Source organism: Anas acuta, chromosome 1 (assembly GCF_963932015.1).
Source record: "Anas acuta chromosome 1, bAnaAcu1.1, whole genome shotgun sequence".
Classification (NCBI taxonomy): domain Eukaryota; kingdom Metazoa; phylum Chordata; class Aves; order Anseriformes; family Anatidae; genus Anas; species Anas acuta.
The window spans coordinates 80,506,868-80,523,344 of NC_088979.1; the positions used below are offsets into that span (position 1 = coordinate 80,506,868).

General features: G+C 45.7%; 1 long non-coding RNA gene across 3 annotated transcripts; it reads left to right on the top strand.

The window, feature by feature from the left end:
* Positions 1-1,908: 1,908 nt before the first annotated feature.
* On the top strand, positions 1,909-16,434 carry LOC137857659 (uncharacterized). Of its 3 annotated transcripts, XR_011097219.1 has the most exons (5): positions 1,909-1,972; positions 3,039-3,117; positions 3,574-3,714; positions 4,553-4,674; positions 15,629-16,434. It is a non-coding gene; the product is annotated as an uncharacterized lncRNA (long non-coding RNA). The 3 variants fall into 3 exon arrangements; XR_011097215.1 differs by lacking the exon at positions 15,629-16,434 and having other exon boundaries at positions 4,553-4,783; XR_011097218.1 differs by lacking the exon at positions 15,629-16,434 and having other exon boundaries at positions 1,926-2,002; positions 4,553-4,783.
* Positions 16,435-16,477: the final 43 nt, after the last annotated feature.

Genomic DNA, 16,477 nt, shown 5'->3' on the forward strand with positions numbered 1-16,477 from the left:
ACCCTCCTCCCCACAGCAGTTCTTTTCAAAAACTTTTCATTGGTCAAACAACTTTGCAAATAACAGCAATGGCAAACACCCAGAAACTTCCATGCCTTAACGGCTGGAGAACAAGCAACTGGAGACTGCATGGAGTCTCCTGAATCACCCTTCTTTGTTCCGTTTACATTCCTGATGGCCTCATCGTTAAGAGTCTGATGTTATCATCAACCGCGGGGCTTTCAGACCCCCACGGGCATGCTCCCCAATCTCCCCCTTCTTTATTCATATCAACCATTTTCTCGACATGAATTACCACTCCATATATAACATACCTCAGGCCCTGGAGACGATAACCCCTTGAGCATGGCGCTGAACCAGGCTCTTGGTGCAGCTATAGAGCCTCCAGCCTGAGAGACACCACCAGATACTCACTCAGGGATCACAGCTCACTGCTGCCTGACATGGGACAGGCTTCCCAAATCATCATTCAGGTGCAGTGGTGTTGAGGATAATCATTCACTCAGGCACTTCAAAAAAACTAATATCCTCTTCTTTGTCCGTCAATATTCATGTTGTGATGCTTCTGAAAACATTCATTTTTTTTCTTTGTGTTTAATATCTTTAAGGACAATGATTCTTCCACTGACTTTATGTACAAACTTCATTTCATTTAAACACAGAAAATCATATGAATAGGATAAACACGTTTGGGTTGTGTCATTTTTCCCCTTCAAGAATCCCTGTTCCCAGGTATAGAGATGTTTAAACTTCTCAGTTAAATGGATGTCATTTTTTCACTTAACATTAGCAAAACAAACATTTTTTTTTGCTATTTCTTCCTTTATGAAATATTTACAGTGCTTCTCTGATCCCTTTTCCAAATAAGATAAATAATAATAATAAAATAGCAGACATTACATGGAAGATTTGAACATAAAAGGCTAAAGTCTGGTGAAATTATAAGCCTTGAAAAAGAATATTAACAAGTTAAAGCATAAATTAGATTTTGCCAGACCAGGAGTCACGGCCCCAGATGAGACCATGACAGCTAAATTAGCTTTCAGAAGCTAAACAGATATATGACTCTTGGAGGTCACCAGCTTGATGAAAGCAGGGCTGATATGCAGAAGATCCATCTTACTCCTGTGGGAATAGAAATGTTGTTTTTGCAGAGTTACATTGTTTAGAAGGAGGGAATGTGGTACTGAGATATGCTTACAGTGATAAGAAAGTTTAGCAGGCGACCTAGTAAAATGCAGACAACCAGACTCCTTAGGACAATTAGGTGAAAATCACGGTGTCAAGTCAGATAAGTGAAGAAACATTACCACTTCAAGCAGTAAAAATGTCAAAAGAAATTTGAAATTTAACAGGCCGGCAACTGAAGGCCATGCATTGTTTGTGAAGCATCAGATAGATTGTGAACCTGGATTACCCACTCAGTGGGGAAACAGGGGAGGGTCCTGCCATCAAAAGGTATATAAACTGTGTTTTGGAACTAGTAGATGCGCTCTCTCCTGCTTGTGGGGCGCCTGCCATTGCAATCGCGAATACATTACTACTTCACTGAGATCCTCGCCTGAGCCTAACTTATTGGCTACGGAGTGTTTCTCACACTCCCAGGAAAGATCGGGAACTGTGGTGTCCTGGTTTCAGTTAGAACAGAATTAATTTTCTTCCTAGTAGCTGGTGGAATGCTGTGTTTTGGCTTAGGATGAGAAGAGTGCTGATAACACCCCGATGCTTTAATTGTTGCAGAGCAGTGCTTACACCAAGCCAAGGACATCTCAGCCTTTTGCTCTGTCCTGCCAACGGGCAGGCTGGGGGTGCAGTAAGAGCTGGGAGGGGACAGACCCAGGACAGGTGACCCAAACTAGCCAAAGGGGTATTCCATACCATCTGACGTCATGCTAAACAATATATAGGGGTGGCTAGCCGGGGGGAGGGGGCCGGACTGCTCGGGGTGAGGCTGGGCATCGGTCAGCGAGTGGTGAGCAATTGCATTGTGCATCACTTGTTTGTACGTATTATTATTACTTTCCTATTATCACCATTGTATTATTATTATTACTATTGTTATTATTATTATTGTTATTATTATTTTCCTGTCTTATTAAACTGTCTTTATCTCAACTCACGGGCTTCACTTTCCATTTCTTTCCCCCGTCCCAGAGAGGGAGGGGGGAGGGTGAGCGAACGGCTGCGTGGTATTTAGCTGCCGGCTGGGTTAAACCACGACAAAAGTCCAGGTTGAGTTCACAGAGGTGACAGGTAGAAAAACCTGCTTGTAAACTTATAAATGGCATTAAGCCTAGAAGTTCTTTATCAGAATATTTATGTTTCTGGACAGTTTTTAGTAACATTCAGATAGAAGCACCTCCCTGAACATACTAAATGGCATCCAAACCTAAGTGTTACAGTCCCTTCCCTAAGATTTAAACTCTAATTATTGGTTTCCAGGCAGGCTTTTCTTTAATGCATGCGGTGTAGTTTCTAAGCTCACAGTAAGGATTAGCTTCTTTTCCTGGACCTTAAAGATAGTTTGATATTACATAGAGAGTGAAGTATTAGTTTTACTTATCACTTCCTCCTGTTTGCCACCTAATGGAAGACTTCCTTTCAGTGAAGTTCTGTGCTTCAAGCTGTGGGCGTTTAGCCTTCTTGCCAAACACCCATCCCCCTAAAATTAATAGCAGATAAGAGCAGGCTGCATCTTGTAAAACTGCATGCTGTGCTACCTGACCCTGTGTGTCCTCAGAAACACTCTCTCCTACCTTGCAGTGTCAGTTCAGGAGAGCTCTGCACACACGTGCTCAGGAATTCAGAGAGTGCATGATCAAGCCCTAGTAGTTCAGTCCCCCTCTGTCACAGTCAGCCACAGGCAATGGCGATGTGATTGTGGTACTGAAATATAGTTAATGACTAACTTTACAGACAAGATCACTAGAGCTGCTGGGCTCTGATTGTTGTGTTTTGTTTTGTTTTGTTTTGTTTTGTTTTGTTTTGTTTTAATGTGTGTTTTTTTTTTTTTTTTTTTTTTCATTTGTTTTAACCAGAATTATATAATGAACTGTGTACCTGTTCCACACAAGGGGAAGCCATGAAGTTTACCAGGGAACACAGTGGTAAGAAAAGGTATCGCTGAGGGTCTTTCCTATATTTTTAAGTGTTGCACTTAAGAAAATGTAATCTCTCTCTTTTTTTTTTTTTTTTTTAATTGATAATCTAAGAGCAGAAAATATAGATTTAGAACTGTAGGTCTTTCAAGGCCTTTCAGCCTATTCTTACAGGATACGGAGGTTTAGTGGCATATGTAGTATATGGTGTATTACATTTAATATATGTCTGATGAGATTAGTGCAAATCTCAAGAAGGAAAAGTACATACAAGATTCCTGTGCAAATGGAAAAGGTAATACTGGTTTCAGAGAAATCAAGTTTTGTAAATACTCAAGAGCTCCATCTGCTGCCAGTATTTGGTAGCTCTTTGCATCTAAAAAGTCTTCATAATACTTAAAGGCTAATAATTTAAACTACATTCTAAAGCTCGCAAGCAGGTTTCTAATATTAACCTTTTTACTTTTAACTTCAGGACATGCCTAAGCATTTGGCTCACTTTATGTTTGTTTCCAAGAACTTGTGTATCAAATCCTTCAAAACCCAATTTTTTACTAATACTGGCTGATGATCTTGGTATTGGAGATGTGGGTTGTTATGGCAATGATACAATAAGGTAAGAGTGCTTTCTACAAATTAAATTACCTCCACCCTTGCTGGTGAATTTTAGTAGGGAAAAAAAAAAAAGTTACTGATGGCATTACTAGAAAACTTATTAATGGATTAGTTTATCTAGATACACTTCTTTTCAAATATATGTATAAAATGTTTTACAGTAATTATTGGAGTAATAATTATATGAGCATGCTTGAGTGACTTTCTTGGACTTCCAATTTTCAGAATTTTGTAAATGTGCAAAATTCTGCGCAGAAATGTGCCCTATATTTTTCAGGCATGTGTATAATTTATAAGTTTCCACAACTCATGGGTTGAAATGCTAAGGACCACGATTAGGATATAGTAACAGCTAACAATTCCAAAAGGCTTGTTACAGAATGACAGCTCAGTCTATGATGTGATCTATTTCTCCCTATTGCACTTTTCAGTCTTGATGTAGCCTGGCTGATTGGTAGAATGATTGTATATATATATATCCCTTGCCTATTCTAACCTATTTTAGTCTCACAAATTGTGTGTCCTGTTTCTATTAGTAGAATCTTTTTCACTATGCTTCATGAGCTTTTGATACAGGATAGACCAGAAGACCAGAAATACCTTTATATATATATACATATCTCTCTATATATACATAAAACACATATCTATAGAAAATTCCTTTTCAAAGTAGTTAAGATATCTCAAAAATACATAACACAATTGTCCTAGTAGAGTTGTAGATAAAAAGAGGAATTTGTAAATTTGGTGAGTATGTCCTAGACAAAACTAGGAGGACCAGGACACTGAGAACTTCTGTATAATACATTTTTTATCAGAGATGTGATGTTTCTCTTTAGGACCCCTAACATTGATGGCCTGGCAAAGGAAGGACTGAGACTTAGTCAGCACATTGCTGCAGCTTCTGTCTGTACTCCAAGCAGAGCAGCCTTCCTGACTGGCAGATACCCCATCAGATCAGGTTGGGCCTCTCTCTAATGGTTGACTGAAGCTTGTCTAGCCATTATTGCTGTTAAAAATACCCTTAAATAACCCCATTATAACCCTTTAATAAAGGCTTGTTAATCTAAGGATTTGGGGCATCAGTGAGATGGGCAGAAATCAAGATGACTAGATTCACTGATTGAGTTGTATGGGAAAAGCCCCACATAAAGCACATTTAATGCAGTTAAATGACCACACAGAAACAGATAAAAATCAAAACAGCACAAAGCACTCAGAGGTAGAAACATAAAGGGAAGAAAAAAAAAAGTGTAAACACTGTATGTTAGTGGTATTAAAATTATGTTAAAACATAATATTTTGAGTATCCTGACAAACATTTTCATAATGAAATCTGTTAGGCAGTGGAATAGTTCTCAACAATAATGTTTTAAAACAAATATTTTAAAAACAAGACAAAACTTGAGCCATGTTATCTCCCAGTAATCATGAGTGTAGATCTTCTGATCTGATTCTAACTTGCTAAAGAAGATGGTTTTGTGGAGAAAAGAAATCATGAGCTGTACATTTCAGAAGTGTGTGCCCATGACTCTGTAAATCTTTTGTTTTAAATAAACTTTCCCCTTTTTGTCTCTTTCTTTCTTTCTTTCTTTCTTTCTTTCTTTCTTTCTTTCTTTCTTTCTTTCTTTCTTTCTTTCTTTCTTTCTTTCTTTCTTTCTTTCTCTCTCTCTCTCTCTCTCTCTCTCTCTCTCTCTCTCTCTCTCTCTCTCTCTCTCTCTTTCTCTCTTTCTCTCTCTCTTTCTTTCTCTCTTTCTCTCTTTCTCTCTTTTCAACATTATGTTGTGATATAACTTTGGTTTTAAGAGGTTGCCTAATGTCCAAACATAGACGTCTTGGTGCAATTTTAGACACTCCAGCATAGCTGAGGTATCTGCATTGGACTAGCATTTACAACACGGGACTTGGAGGATATATTCTTCTGGGGGTCAATTAGAATATCCTGCAGCATACTGAATGTACAATAAAAAGGTACTCGACTTAGGCAGCTGAATCTTATTGGTTAGAAAGCACAACCTGAAGAGACTGAAAATCTTAAGTATGGCTTGTTTTAGTTTAAAGACTCTTATTTTTCTCCAGGCATGGCATCCAATACGCAACACCGTGTTCTTTTTTGGAATGGGTGTTCTGGAGGCCTCCCACCAAATGAAACTACTTTTGCCACAATAACGCACCAGCAAGGCTATTCTACAGCACTTGTAGATATGAGATGTAGAAACTTGCCGCCTTTTCATTGGTGTTATTAAAACGAGGCTGTTTCAGTAAATATTTTTCTTTTCCCAAATGTTTAGGATCAGTTAGAGTTTTTGTAGGCATAACTTTAAAAATCAGCAGGGTTTTTAGAATTCCACTCACACTCAAGTGTCAACACAGTATATATGATAAATCCAAAATAAGGATGTATGGAATACTCAGATATACACAGCAAAATAAGTAAATAAATAAAAAATAAATAAAATCTCATTTATAAAATCTCATTTGCCAAGCACAGATTGCTTTAGAAAAACAAACAGAGATATTCAGTGATCTATCTGAGCAGGAAAATGTCTGCCAGTTGATACCCAAACACTACAGTGTCTTAATTATATCTGATGGACAGATTTTCTATTACTTATGCATCTCACTTATCATACAAACTCTAAAAATACCTTAAGTTTCTGCAAAAAACAGTTCTACAAAGTGAGACACTCCCCCCCCACAAAAAAAAAAAAAAAAAAAAAAAAAAGCTGAAAGAGTCCCATTGCCTCTGGTGGTTTTTGGATCAGAACCCATGTTCAAGAAAGAAAATCCCATTAACTGTTTGCCAGTTTCACCTGAACAGTGATTATGGATTTGTCCTTCAAGCACCTCTCATTCTTAAGCTCTTTTTGAGGTAGCAAATGTGTCATGTGCTTAATTGTAATGACTATGATTTCCATGCCTCTTCTTGGCTCTGGCACACTGAGGTGTCATGTAGTTCCTAATGAGTATTAGTGATGTACAAGCTTCACAGGAGCCTGTGCAAAAAGGGGATCTTTCCTAGCTCCTTGCAGTCTGTTACAGCTTGTGCTGTAAAACGCATTCATATTCAGGCTCACAGAGCTGGTTTGGAGCTCTCCAAAGTTATTTCTCTGGCTAATAGGCCCAAAGCCCATGGTCATAGACTGTCTGTCCTTCAATGTCAGGATAATTACACTGCTCTGTAATATGACTTCATTAAGCTTCATTATCAGTGCATGACATATTCTGATATGTCCAATTGTACTGGATAATTGGATAATTGTACTAGATAATTGGAATGGCCTATTTTTGCTACTCATTTTAGGATGAATATAGACACAGAGAGCCAATGTGTACAGGTTCTTCCTGAAATCTGTTCTTAAATGCGAAGGTCAAATAGAAATTTTGTGTAAATTAGATCATATTTTTGCACTGTTTATTTTAGCAAAGGGGATTCTCCCCACCAGGCCACCCATTAATGAATGACTACATTATCATTTAAAAATAATAAGCACCAAATAGCACAACCATATTGGCACTTACTCAGGGAGGTGGCTGAGCTGGACCATTGCCCTGTATGGAATTTTGTTAAGATAAGTGAGGAAAAACAGATATTCTGCTCAGACCGAGTGCCAGAGTATGATTGCTCCCAGAGAGCCTGTCCTATTCCAACCTGCTCCTCGCTTGGCTGCACCTTAACTGAGGAGTGCAGACAAACTTTTAGAAACACAGGCAGACACACGAGACTAATAATGTTGGATTTTGTTTAATACCTTTATTTTGTATTTGCAAGGAAGTGTCATATGGCTGTGAATCCTCCCAAGATCATTGCCAGATGCAGAATTGAGGCGCAGAATTGAGGCGCCCCCTCCCCGGCCGTTCAAAAGCTGCCCCTAGGGAGCGCGAGCAACCAGGACGGGCAAACAGGGCGTGGCGCATCAGAAGGCTGTGGCGCAGCAGTTAGCGCAGGTAGGGGGAGCAGGAAGGGCAGAGCACTCCCCCTGCCCATACTAACACCTCCTTAACAACAGCCGTTAACTAGGTGATAATGGTCTCCACCAGGCACGGTGCACTCTCCAGGAAGTCGGTACACACCCAGACCGACTGCCCATTAAAAAATGCTGCAGTTCAGGTCACCGGATGCAAGGAGTGTCTGAGCCTGTTCCTGCCATCAGCGGGAGGCAGAGAAACTGCGTGCATGAGGTGCGAGCAGGTGGATGACCTGGTCTGCATGGTGGCGGAGCTCAAGGAGGAGGTGGAGAGGTTGAGGGATATCAGGGAGTGTGAGCGGGAGATAGACTTGTGAAGCTACTCCCTGCAGGGCCTCAAGGAGAGGTATCGAGGTGAGACACCCCAAATGCGGGTGGACCCCCTGCCCTGTCGCCATTGGGCAGAGGGAAGGGATCTGGGAGTTGAGGAGGAATGGAAACAGGTCCCTGCTCAACATCGCAAGCGATGCCCTCCCCTTCCGGTCCCACCTTCCCAGGTGTCATTACGCAACAGGTTTGAGGCCCTGGAGCTCGAGAGACCGGTGGGTGAGGAAGAGGTAGCAAGTGTTCCCAGGAGGATGCCTAGGGCGAGGAGGTCAACTCCACGCCTCAGGACTGCCTCCATCAAGAAAGACAGAAGGGTTATTGTTGTGGGAGACTCTCTTCTTAGGGGAACAGAGGGCCCTATTTGTTGGCCTGACCCTACCCGTAGGGAAGTCTGCTGCCTCCCTGGGGCCAGGGTCAGGGACGTTGCCAGGAAGCTTCCCAACCTGGTTCGCCCCTCTGACTATTATCCTCTTTTGATAGTCCAGGCAGGTAGTGACGACATTGAAGATAGAAGCCTGAAGGCTATCAAACAAGACTTTAGGGGGCTGGGACGGTTAGTGGATGGAGCAGGAGTGCGGGTGGTGTTTTCGTCCATCCCTACAGTGGCAGGGAGGGGTACAGAGAGGACATGGAAAGCCCACCTGTTAAACACGTGGCTCAGGGGCTGGTGCCAACGCAGAAATCTTGTTTTTTTCGACCATGGGGCACTTTACTCGGCACCCGGCCTGATGGCCGCAGGCAGGTTCCTATCTTCTAGGGGAAAAAGGATCCTGGGCCAGGAGCTGGCAGGGCTCATTGAGAGGTCTTTAAACTAGGTAAGAAGGGGGATGGGGCTGAAGCAAGGATTGTTGGAGCTGTGCCAGAGGGAACAATAGCAAGGCCGGGGGATAAGGCAATGGCCCAGCTGAAGTGCATCTACACCAATGCACGCAGCATGGGTAACAAACAGGAGGAGCTGGAAGCCATCGTGCGGCGGGCAGGCTACGACTTGGTTGCCATCACGGAGACGTGGTGGGACCGGTCTCATGACTGGAGTGCTGCAATGACTGGCTATAAGCTCTTCAGAAGGGACAGGCAGCACAGAAGGGGTGGTGGTGTGGCTCTCTATATGAGAGAGTCTTTTGATGTTGTAGAACTCGAGGCTGGGAATGACAAGGTCGAGTCCCTTTGGGTTAGGATCGGCAGGGACAACAAGACTAGCCTCCTGGTCGGGGTCTGCTATAGACCGCCAAACCAGGATGAGGAGACGGATGAAGAGTTCTACAGGCAGCTGACAGAAGTTGCGAAATCTTCAGCGCTTGTACTCATGGGGGACTTCAACTTCCCTGATATATCCAGGAAGCACAACACAGCCCAGAGAAGCAGTCTAGGAGGTTTCTGGAGAGCGTGGAAGATAGCTTCCTGACGCAGCTGGTTAGTGGGCCTACCAGGGGTGGTGCCCCGCTAGACCTTCTCTTCACAAACAGAGAAGGACTGGTGGAGGATGTGATTGTCGGGAGCTGTCTTGGGCAGAGTGACCATGAAATGCTGGAGTTCTCTATTCTTGGCGAGGCCAGGAAGGGGACCAGTATAACCGCTGTATTGGACTTCCGGAGGGCTGACTTTGGGCTGCTCAGGACACTGGTTGGTAGAGACCCTTGGGAGGCAGTTCTGAAGGACAGAGGGTTCCAGGAAGGCTGGGCGCTCTTCAAGAGGGAAATCTTAATGGCACAGGAACGGTCTGTCCCCACGTGCCCAAAGACGAGCTGGCGGGGAAGAAGACCAGCCTGGCTGAACAGAGAATTGTGGCTTGAGCTTAGGAGAAAAAAGAGGGTTTATAATCTTTGGAAAAGTGGACAGGCCACTAGGGAGGACTATAAGGATGTTGCGCGGCTGTGCAGGGACAAAATTAGAAAGGCCAAAGCTCATCTGGAGCTCAATCTGGCTACTGCCGTTAAAGATAACAAAAAATGTTTTTATAAATACATCAACACAAAAAGGAGGACTAAGGAGAATCTCCATCCTTTACTGGATGCGGGGGGAAACCTAGTTACAAGAGATGAGGAAAAGGCGGAGGTGCTTAATGCCTTCTTCGCCTCAGTCTTTAGCGGCAAGTACCCAGTACCCTGAGCTGGTGGAAGGGGATGGGGAGCAGGATGTGGCCCTCACTATCCACGAAGAACTGATTGGTAACCTGGTACGCCACTTGGATGTGCACAAGTCGATGGGGCCGGATGGGATCCCCCCAAGGGAACTGAGAGAACTGGCAGAGGAGCTGGTCAAGCCGCTTACCATTATTTATCAACAGTCCTGGCTATCGGGGGAGGTCCCAGTTGACTGGCGGCAAAGGTGTCGGAGCTGCGGTATAATTCTTCTGTTGTTTTAATTTTTCCGGGGAACTACAGGCCGGTCAGTTTGACCCCAGTACCAGAGAAGCTCATGGAGCAGATCCTCTTGAGAGTCATCACGCAGCACTTGCAGGGCAAGCAGGCGATCAGGCCCAGTCAGCATGGGTTTATGAAAGGCAGGTCCTACTTGACGAACCTGATCTCCTTCTATGACAAAGTGATGCGCTGGGTGGACGAGGGAAAGGCTGTGGATGTGGTCTACCTTGACTTCAGCAAGGCTTTTGACACCGTCTCCCACAGCATTCTCCTCAAGCAACTGGCTGCTCTTGACTTGGACTGGCGCACGCTTCGTTGGGTTAAAAACTGGCTGGATAGCTGGGCCCAAAGAGTCGTGGTAAATGGAGTCAAGTCCAGCTGGAGGCCGGTCACTAGTGGCGTTCCCCAGGGCTCGGTGCTGGGGCCGGTCCTCTTTCATATCTTCATCGATGATCTGGACAAGGGCATTGAGTGCACCCTCAGTAAGTTTGCAGATGACACCAAGCTAGGTGCGTGTATCGATCTTTTCGAGGGTATTAATTATTTTAATACCCTGAATTAATTAAGGCTTATTAATTAATTAAGGCTCTGCAGGAGGATCTGGATAGGCTGCACCAATGGGCTGAGGTCAACTGCATGAAGTTCAACAAGGCCAAGTGCCGGGTCCTGCACCTGGGGCACAATAACCCCAAGCAGAGCTACATGCTGGGAGATGAGTGGTTGGAGAGCTGCCAGGCAGAGAAGGACCTGGGAGTGATGGTGGACAGTCGGCTGAATATGAGCCAGCAGTGTGCTCAGGTGGCCAAGAAGGCCAACAGCATCCTGGCTTGTATCAGAAACAGTGTGACCAGCAGGGCTAGGGAGGTGATCGTCCCCCTGTACTCGGCTCTGGTGAGGCCGCACCTCGAGTACTGTGTTCAGTTTTGGGCCCCTCGATACAAGAAGGACATGGAGGTGCTCAAAAGAGTCTAGAGAAGGGCGACGAAGCTGGTGAGGGGTCTGGAGAACGAGTTTTATGAGGAGCGGCTGAGGGAGCTGGGATTGTTTGACGTGGAGAGAAGGAGGCTCAGAGGCGACCTTATTGCTCTATACAGGTACCTTAAAGGAGGCTTTAGAGAGGTGGGGGTTGGTCTATTCTCCCATGTGCCTGGTGACAGGACGAGGGGGAATGGGCTTAAGTTGCGCCAGGGGAGTTTTAGGCTGGATGTTAGGAAGAACTTCTTTACCGAAAGGGTTGTTAGGCATTGGAACAGGCTGCCCAGGGAAGTGGTGGAGTCACCATCCCTGGAGGCTTTTAAAAGATGTTTAGGTGTAGAGCTTAGGGATATGGTTTAGTGGGGACTGTTAGTGTTAGCTTAGAGGTTGGACTCGATGATCTTGAGGTCTCTTCCAACCTAGGTGATTCTGTGTTGTGGTCTCCTTGCTGGGATACAACCACCTGTTAGTTCGGCATAACTGAATTTTGCATTCCTTGCACTAGCTGTTCCTCGCCTCCTCTTCAGTGACAAGGACATGTATCTCTTTCACACTCCTTCATTAGTAAACAAACCAGCACCTTTCTTCATGTCAGTAAGATACCTGCCTTTGGTTTCAGTGAAAATTCAGGCCCTATCACCTGAAGTTTCTTCTGGATGGTGAAGAAGTTCTTCCTGACACCCAACCTAAACCTCCCCTGGTGCAACTTTAGCCCATTCCCCCTCGTCCTATCACCAGGCACATATGAGAATAGACCAACCCCCACCTCGCTACAGCCTCCTTTAAGGTATCTGTAGAGTGCGATAAGGTCGCCCCTGAGCCTCCTCTTCTCCAGACCGAACAATCCCAGCTCCTTCAGCCGTTCCTCGTAGGACTTGTTCTCCAGATCCCTCACCAGCTTTGTTGCCCTTCCTTGGACTCACTGGAGCCCCTCAATATCCTTCTTGTAGCGAGGGGCCCAGAACTGAACACAGTACTTGGGCTGCGGCCTCACCAGAACCAAGTACAGGGGGATAATCGCTTCCTTAGTCCTGCTGGCCACACTGTTTCTTATACGAGTCAGGATGCTGTTGGCCTTCTTGGCCACCTGAGCACACTGCTGGCTCATATTGAGTTGACTAGCCACCAGTATGCCCAGGTCCTTCTCTGCCAGGCAGCTTTCTCACCACTCAGATGGCTTTCCCAACCATCTTCAAAATTCCAGATCTAGAGGAACGCTTTGACTGCGGCCTAAAAGCCACGTGTATGTAAGCTGCCGCAAGCCAGCTAATCTTCTTCCCATGACCTGCCAGGAAACAGCAATGTAGACAGGTAACCAAATTAAAGCCAAAACTTGCAGCCCAGTCCTTGACCTGAATAGGGAGTGAGGATCCGGATCCTGGCATTTATGCGTGATAGCTTCTATGCAGCCGAAGTAAATACACCCTGGGTGCCCTGAGCTGGAGGACCATGATGGTGGGAACGATAAACTCCCAACCGACCCTGAACGTGTGCGGGATTTGCTGCTCTACCTGGATCTATACAAGTCTGTGGGTCCAGATGGGATTCATCCCAGGGTGCTTAAGGAGCTGGCTGACGCCATCGCGGGACCTCTCTCAATTATTTTTCAACAGTCTTGTGAATCTGGAGAGGTCCCAGTGGACTGGAAGCTGGCAAATGTCGTACCAATTTTCAAGAAGGGCAAGAAAATAGACCATGGCAACTACAGGCCTGTTAGTCTCACATCAGCACCTGGTAAAATTATGGAGAAGATGATCCTTGAAGTTCTTGAAGCGCACCTGGGAGACAATGCAGTCATTGGTCCCAGCCAACACGGGTTCATGAGGGGTAGGGCCTGCCTAACAAATCTGAATTCCTTTTATGATAAGATCACCCATCTGGTCGATCAAGGGAAACCACCAGCTGACGTGATCTTTTTGGACCTGAGCAAAGCTTTTGACATGGTTTCCCGTGGGATCCTACTGGACAAAATGTCCAGCATACAACCTAACAAAAACATCATGCGATGGGTGAGCAATTGGCTGACAGGCAGGGCTCAAGGGCTTGTGGTAAATGGGGCCACATCAGGCTGGCACATGGTCACTAGTGGGGACCCTCAAGGCTCCATTTTAGGGCCAGTCCTCTTCGATGTTTTTATAAACGATTTAGATGTAGGACTAGAAGGTGTTTTGAGCGAGTTTGCTGATGGCACCAAACTTGGAGGAGTTGTAGACTCAGCTGAGGGGCTGAGGGTGGAAAGGCCTTGCAGAGAGATCTGGGCAGATTGGAGAGCTGGGCGATCACCAACCTCATGAAGATTAACAAGAGCAAGTGCCGGGTCCTGCACCTGGGACGGGGCCACCCTGGCTATACGTACAGACTGGGTGACGAGATGCCGGAGAGCAGCCCCACACAGAGGGATCCGGGGGTGGTGGTTGACAGCAAGTTGAACATGAGCCAGCAGTGTGCCCTGGCAGCCAGGAGGGCCAACCGTATCCTGGGGTGCATCAAGCACAGCATTGCTAGTCGATCAAGGGAAGCGATTGTCCCGCTCTACTCTGCGCTGGTGCGGCCTCACTTCAAGTACTGCGTGCAGTTCTGGGCACCACAGTACAAAAAGGACAGTAAACTGCTGGAGAGCGTCCAGAGGAGGGCGACAAAGATGGTGAAGGGCCTAGAGGGGAAGCCGTATGAGGAGTGGCTGAGGGCACTGGGCCTGTTCATCCTGGAGAAGGGGAGGCTGAGGGGGGACCTCATTGCAGCGTACAACTTCCTCGCGAGGGGGAGTGCAGAGGCAGGTGCTGACCTATTCTCTGTAATCACCAGTGATAGGACCCACGGGAATGGTGTTAAGCTGAGGCAGGGAAGGTTTAGGCTGGACGTCAGGAAGAGGTTCTTCACCGAGAGGAGGGTGGTTGCACGCTGGAACAGGCTCCCCAGGGAACCAGTCACTGCACCAAGCCCGTCTGAATTTAAGAAGCGATTGGACTGTGCACGTAGTCACGTGGTCTAAACTTTTGGGTAGACCTGTGCGGTGCCAGGAGTTGGACTTGATGATCCTTATGGGTCCCTTCCAACTCGGGATATTCTATGATTCTATAAATAGTGCAGTCAGAGGTCATGGGGCTAGATTTAGAAAAGTCCTGCATAAAGAAGGGATCTCAGAAAAGAAAATTTAAATAACATTAATATCAAGAAAAGGAATTCTGATTGCTAAATTCTTTATCTGTCATGACTAGACAGATGAAAATCTATGATGGCAAGTTTGCCTTTAAGGTCATTTTCTTTTTTATTCATATCTTTTATTTATTTGTATTTTTTTTTTTAACAGGCTCTGTACTAATGTTCCTCACAGAATGACTAACAGAAATATGACCTTCGTGCAAATTTTGTAGTTAATTCATTAGGTCAACTCTAACCACTAAGCCCCTTGTCAGGTTATTTCTACTAGTGATAAGGAGCAATTGACCTTAAAACTTTGAAGCCAGGTAGACGAGCTTATTCCACAAGGTCTCTTGGTTCCACCCTTGTTAAGTGAAACCGGCCAGGTGTGGGTCATTTGACCTTTGCTATATAGGAAGCCTGAGGAGGTGTGGGGGGAATTGCCTCCCCAGGAGAAACTGAGGCTTGGGTTGCCTAGGGTGTTTTTCTGTTGTGGTGAATTGGGCTCAGCGTTCCCCAGTAGGCTGCTTTTCCTTCATGTTTTCTGCCCTCTCTGTGAAAGAGTTTTAGCGTCTCTGTGAGCCAGTTACATTGGTGGCACCTTCTTCAGTAAAACGCTGGTGGCACTATTTCACAGTGAAGTGCTTTGGAAGTGACTCGAGTTCAGAAGACTACAAGTAAGTGTTCCTGGGTTCTGTGGTTGTTACTGTTGAGGAGTTTGAGTACTTCCTTCACCTTGTCTGTTTTCCGTGAAATTCCTTACGTGGGTTCTAGGCTCCCTTCAAAGCACTGGGGGGGGGGAAAAAAAAGGCCCCCCAAACCCAAGTGCACACAGGTAAGCCTGACTTAGAAGAATGTTCTTAAGTATTTGGAAGATTGAAAAACAGGCTGTGTGAAAAAGGTACATTAATGTGAATGCAGAATTTGTATTGTGGTCAGTAGAAACAGACAATGATGGATTGGGGCGCAGAGTCGCTGGGGCGCAGAGTCACCTTTTTTTGTGTGTGTTTTTTTTATTTTTTTATTCTCTTTGAGGGAGTTTAGGTGCAGGGACAAAAGTTCTTGTGGACACCTGCACGAGTTACAAAATTATAATAAACTTTAGGTGAAGAATAACTTCCTTCTCTCTTGTTGTTCACAGAATCACAGAATTTCTAGGTTGGAAGAGACCTAAATATCATCGAGTCCAAGCTCTGACCTAACGCTAACAGTCCCTACAAAACCATATCCCTAAGCTATACATCTAAACGTCTTTTAAAGACTTCCAGGGATGGTGACACCACCACCTCCCTGGGCAGCCTGTTCCAGTGTCTAACAACCCTTTCAGTAAAGAGTTCTTCCTAACATCTAACCTAAAACTCCCCTGGCGCAACTTAAGCCCATTCCCCCTCGTCCTGTCACCAGGCACGTGGGAGAACAGGCCATCCCCCACCTCGCTACAGCCTCCTTTGAGGTACCTGTAGAGAGCAATAAAGTGCCCCCTGAGCCTCCTCTTCTCCAGGCTGAACAAGCCCAGCTCCCTCAGCCGCTCCTCGTAGGACTTGTTCTCCAGGCCCCTCACCAGCTTCGTCGCCCTTCTTTGGACCCGCTCAAGCACCTCGATATCCTTCTTGTAGCGAGGAGCCCAAAACTGAACACAGTACTCGAGGTGCGGCCTCACCAGAGCCGAGTGCAGGGGGACGATCACCTCCCTAGCCCTGCTGGTCACACTGTTTCTGATACAAGCCAGGATGCTGTTGGCCTTCTTGGCCACCTGAGCACACTGCTGGCTCATATTCAGCCGACTGTCCGCCATCACTCCCAGGTCCTTCTCTGCCTGGCAGCTCTCCAACCACTCATCTCCCAGCCTGTAGCTCTGCTTGGGGTTATTGCGCCCCAGGTGCAGGACCCGGCACTTGGCCTTGTTGAACTTCATGCAGTTGACCTCAGCCCATCAGTGGAGCCTATCCAGATCATCCCGCAGAGCTTTCCTACCCTCAAGCAGATCGAC